This window comes from Propithecus coquereli, unplaced genomic scaffold, assembly GCF_000956105.1.
Source record: "Propithecus coquereli isolate 6110/MARCELLA unplaced genomic scaffold, Pcoq_1.0 Scaffold51, whole genome shotgun sequence".
Classification (NCBI taxonomy): Eukaryota; Metazoa; Chordata; class Mammalia; order Primates; family Indriidae; genus Propithecus; species Propithecus coquereli.
This window is the reverse complement of record NW_012150952.1, coordinates 962,253-967,799: the sequence shown is the minus strand read 5'-3', so window position 1 is coordinate 967,799 and position 5,547 is coordinate 962,253.

Genomic DNA, 5,547 nt, shown 5'->3' with positions numbered 1-5,547 from the left:
TCTTGTTTCATTCTTCTGCATGTGGCTACCCAATTTTCCCAGCACCATTTGTTGAATAGGTCTTCCTTTCCTCAATGTATGTTGTTCTCTGCTTTGTTAAAGATCAGTTGATTTTAGGTAGATGGTTTTATTTCTGAGTTCTCTATTCTGTTCCATTGGTCCATATTTCTACTTTTATACAAGTTTGTTATTTTCATTACTATAGCCTTGTAGTATAATTTGAAGTCAGGTAATGTGATTCCTCCAGATTTGCTCTTCTTGTTCATGATTTCTTTGGCTATTTGGGCTCTTTTTTTGTTCCAAATGAAGCTTAGGATATTTTTTCCTAGATCTGTGAAATATAATGTTGGCATTTTGATGGGGATTGTATTGAATCTGTAAGTCATTTTGAGCAGTATGATGTTTTAATGATATTGAATCTACCAATCCATGAGCAAGGGATGTTTTTCCATTTGTTTGTGTCATCTGCAATTTCACTCATCAGTGCTTTGTTGTTATCCTTTTAGAGATCTTTCACCACCTTGGTTAAGTATATTCCTAGGTATTTTATTTTCTTTGTAGCTCTTGGAAATGGTGTTGAGTCCTTGATTTGACTCTCAGCTTAACTGTTATTAACATATAGAGATGCTACTGATTTGTATACATTGATTATGTAACCTGAAACTTTGCTGACTTTATTTGTCAATTCTAGGAGTCTTTTGATGAAGTGTTTAGGGTTTTCTAGATACAAGATCATATCATCAGCAAACAGGGATAGTTTGACCTCCTCTATCCTGATTTGGATGCCCTTTATTTCCTTCTGTTGCCTGACAGCTCCGGCTAGGACTTCCAATACTATGTTGAATAGAAATGGTAAGAAGAGGCAACTTTGTCGTGCTCCAGTTCTTAGGGGCAATGCTTTCAACTTTTCCCCATTCAATATCATGCTGGCTATGGGTTTGTCATACATGGCTTTTATAATTTTAAGGTATATTCCTTCTATACCTAGTTTGTTGAGAGTTTTTATCATGAAAGTATACTGGATTTTGTCAAATGCTTTTTCTGCCTCTATTGAGATGATCATATGGTCTTTTTATTTCTGTTTATGTGGTGAATCACTTTTATTGATTTGCATATGTTGAACTATCCTTGCATCCCTGGATGACACCCACTTGATCATGGTGCATTATCTCTTTGATATACTGTTGAATTTGATTTGCTACTATTTTGCTGAGGATTTTTACATCTATGTTCCTAAAGGATATTGGTCTGTAGTTTTCTTTTTTTGTTGTGCCCTTTCCTGGCTTTGATGTCAAAGTGATTCTGGCTTTGTAGAATGAGTTGGGGAGTATTCCCTTCTTCTAGACATTATGGAATAGTTTCCATAGTATAGGTACCAGTTCTTCTTTGTAGGTCTGGTAGAATTCAGATGTGAATCCATGTGGTCCAGGACTTTTTTGGGGAGGGATTTTTTTCTTCCTGCTTCAGTCACACTGCTCATTATTGGTCTGTTCAAAATTTATCTTTCTTCCCGATTCAGGCTTGGGAGGTTGTGTGTTGCCAGGAATTTATCCAGTTCCTCTGTTTTTTAGTTTGTGTGTGTAGAAGTTTTCATAATATTCTTGGATCATATTTTGTATTTCTGGAGTATCAGTTGTACTACCTCCTTTTTCATTTCTGATTGAGCTTATTTGAGTCCTTTCTCTTCCATTTCTGGTTAATCTGGCTGGAGGTCTATTGATTTTGTTTATCTTTTCAAAGTACTAATTTTTTGTTTTATTGATCCTTTGTATTTTTTTGTTTGTTTGTTTCCATTTCATTTAGTTCTGCTCTGAATTTTGTTATTTCTTTTCTTCTGCTAGCTTTGGGTTTGGTTCCTTCTTTTTCCAGTACCTTGAGATGTGAGATAAGGTTATTATTTTGTGATCTTTCTGTCTTTTTATTCCAGGCCTATAAGGCTATGAACTTTTCCCTTACCATTGCTTTTACTGTGTCCCATAGATTTTGGAAGCTGTGTCCCTTTTCTCATTCAGTTTGAGGAATCTTTTGATTTCCATTGTAATTTCATCATTGACCCCAAAATCATTCAGCAGCAGATCATTTAATTTCCATGACTTTTGTTTTTCCTCTTGTGCTATTGTTTTATAAGAGCTGTGAGCTATACCTTTTGGGTGTTTTTACACTGTGGGGTATCTATTGGGGTGTTGTATGCCTAATGCACTTTTGAGTATTTCCTGTAGGGCAGGTCTAGTAGTGACAAATTACCTCAGTATTTGCTTGCCTGGAAAAAGTCTTCATTTCTCCACCATTTATGACACTTAGTTTTGTAGGGTACAAAATTCTTGGCTGTCAGTTTTTCTGTTTAAGAAGTTAAAAATGGGGACTCGATCCCTCATAAGCTTTTGCTGAGAAGTCTGCTGTTAGCCTAATGGATTTTCCTTTGTAGGTTAGTTGTTGCTTTTATCTTGAAACTTGTAGAATTTTCTCCTTCATTTTGACTTTGTCCAGCTTGATGACTATGCATCTTGGAGATGTTCTGTTTCCTGTGAATCTTCCTGGTGTTTGATGATCATTTTGTATCTGGATATCTGCATCAGTGGCAATACTTGGGAAGTTCTCCTCAATAATTTCCTTGAATAGGTTTTCCATGCTTTTTACTTTTTCTTATTCTCCCTGTGGGATACCTATAATTCATATATTGGCTTATTGCACATAGTCCCATATTTCTCTAAGTGATTGTTTATTCTTTTTTTTCCCTTTTTTTTATTTCAGCATATTATGAGGGTACAGATGATTAGGTTATGTATGATGCCCTTGCCCCCCTCCCCCCCAAGTCCGAGCTTCAAATGTGTCCATCCCCCGGAATTGTTTATTTTTGTTTATTTTTTTTCTGCATATGAGACTGACTGACTGCATATGACTGATTCTTTCTTCTGCCTTGTTATTCAAGGTTTCTGCTGTATTTTAGTTCCCTAAATGTCTCTTTCATTTCTTTAAGTTGTGTTATATCCTTTCTTATGTTGTCTGTCTCTTAAGTGAGTTTTTTATATTTTTAATTCATGTCCTAAATTTTTTTTGTTTGTGTTGATTTTCAACTTTCTCTTCAATTTCATTCATCTCATTTGTCACCCATATTCTGAAGTCCATTTCTGACATTTTGACAATTTCCTTTTTATTGTATTTCATTATTGTGGATCTCTTGTGATTCTTTGGGAGTGTTGAACTAGCATGTTTTTCTTGTTGCCAGAATTTTTTTGTTGGATTTTTCTCATCTGAAACTTATTCTTTCAGCTCAGGGCTGATAGGTTTGTAGTGCTCCTGTTCTCCTTTGCTAAGAACTTTCATCCTTAATGAGAAGGAAGAGAGGTCCCTAGATAATGCTTCTGTGTCTTACTCCAGAGGATTGACCTGGTGGGAGATGGATGGATGCACTGAGAACCTGTAACTCAGCTGTTCTCCTGCGTCAACTCAATCCCATGTGATTTTCACAATCTAAGCCAGTGCTGTGGTATATTTTTTTATATTGGTTAGTTGGTCTCCAGGCCACTGTTGGAAAGCTAGGCAGGGGGCTAGGTGAGTCCTTCTCCACTGAGGAGGGTATTGTGGGAGATTGCTCTGTTCAGGTCTTCCCCCAGTGGTGACACTGACTGTTTGCTGAGGTTACCTAGGCAGTGGCTTCAGGAGTCAGGGTTGTGGGTGTTCACTCTAGCCAGGTCTAAGTGTAATGATGGTTTGTGATAGGAGCAGCTGTGGCTAGTGCGCCCATGGTGTAGAGCTGGTCTGTAGGTGTGGCATCGTGCGGCATTGCGGGTTCGTGGCTTGCCAGCCGGTGCGCAGGACTGAAAGGCATAGCCTGTTGCAGGGCTAGTGGGTGTTCAGGGGTGTGGCCTGCCAATTGGTGCACAGGACCTCCACATGGCGTGGGGGGATGAGGGGTTATTCTTCCGGTCAGCACATGGGACCAGAGGGGCATTGCCCACCAGTTGGTGCACTGGTCTACAGGTGTGTGGGCCTCCTCTCACAGCCTGGGTCTGCAAGGGCATGGGCCTTGGTGTGCTGGCACATGGGGCAAGGGGCTTGTTCCTTTGGTCAGTGTGTAGGGCCAGAGGGTCTGGGCTGCTGGATGATTGGGGCTCTCTCCTCACACAGGTCCCACTGAGGCTGCTACCGTGGGATCTCTTGAGCTCTGTTCAAGTTCCCCTGTTGGAGGTTGTACTTGGCTCCTAGTGAAGGGTGTGCAAGTGTGTCTGCTCTCCCTGCTACCTCCCTGGACTGGAAAAGGGTAATGTTGGGGCAATTGCAGCAGAGTTCATCCCTATGTAGACTGGAAGCTCAGGACCTAAAAGCTTAGAGTGTTGTCAGCTACTGGCAACCCAGGAACTGAGACCATCAGGTTACTGCTGAGCCTGCTATCTGATGCAATGTCACTACACAGTCCCCAAGCAGCTCCCTGATCAGTATGGAGGTCCACAGTGGTGTGGGATGGGGAACGAGGTGTGGGGGGACCCCTCACAACTTGGGTCTCAGTGTCCATGTGGAAAGCATGGGGCCCTAGGGCTTTCTCCTTTATCCCTTCCCCACGTGTAGGCTTCTCCCCCAGGTATCTTTCAATGTTAGAGAATGGAACTCCTTGTCCCTGTATCTTTTACTCTGAGTGTCTTCCATTAGGTCTCTGATGATTTGTAATGTTCTTTCCCTGGGGATCTTTCCATAAGTGGGCAGTTTTCGATCCTCTCCTAGAAAGTAGCCTGTGGAGGCTACCTCGAGTCCACCATCTTGGCCCTCCCCCCACTTTAATATAAAGTGACAATGTCATCTTACTTTGACTGAGAAATTTCTCACTTGGCAAATTGCTTCTTTTTCTAGTTGCTATTTAATGATCCTCCTGAGATGCTAAATTAATGCACATATAAGAGAAATATCATGAAAATAATTTATTCTTGGATCTTTCCTGATTTAGAAAATATTTTGAAAAATTTCTTACTAACACTAAAATTATTTTTTTAAAGCTGATTTAAAGATACCACATACCTTTAATACATACATATGCATAATATACATTATATATTATAAGCATAATTATGCATTATATAGATATAAATGTAATGACAACCAAGATTAAAATAACATGATGGGCTCTTGAGAAGTGGTATGAATAAGATTAAATTTTATACTAAATTTTTAAGAAAGCTTTCAGAGATCAAGCGGAGTGGCTGGCTTAGGTGTAGGGGTATGCAAAAATGATTCTCCTAAATTAATCTCTTTTGGTTTATATATTTAAGGAGCCCCCTTTCTTTTCCACACACTTGACACCTTCAAGCATACTCATTTTCTGCTTCTCCCATCAGTGTTTGAATTGACAATTTTAAAGGAAATATGTACTTCCTTTCCAATGGTCCTTTAAAGTGATATGATGTATGTTGAGGGGACAAGAAAGCCTAGCAGAGAGGCTTGTTTTCCTGGGAAATGGGAGGGAATCTGTGGACAGTTTAGTATATTCTTGAAGGTAGCATGAAAGGGAGACCCTAATGACCTTCTGCTTCTCCCTCTCCTAGTTCCAAGCCTGGA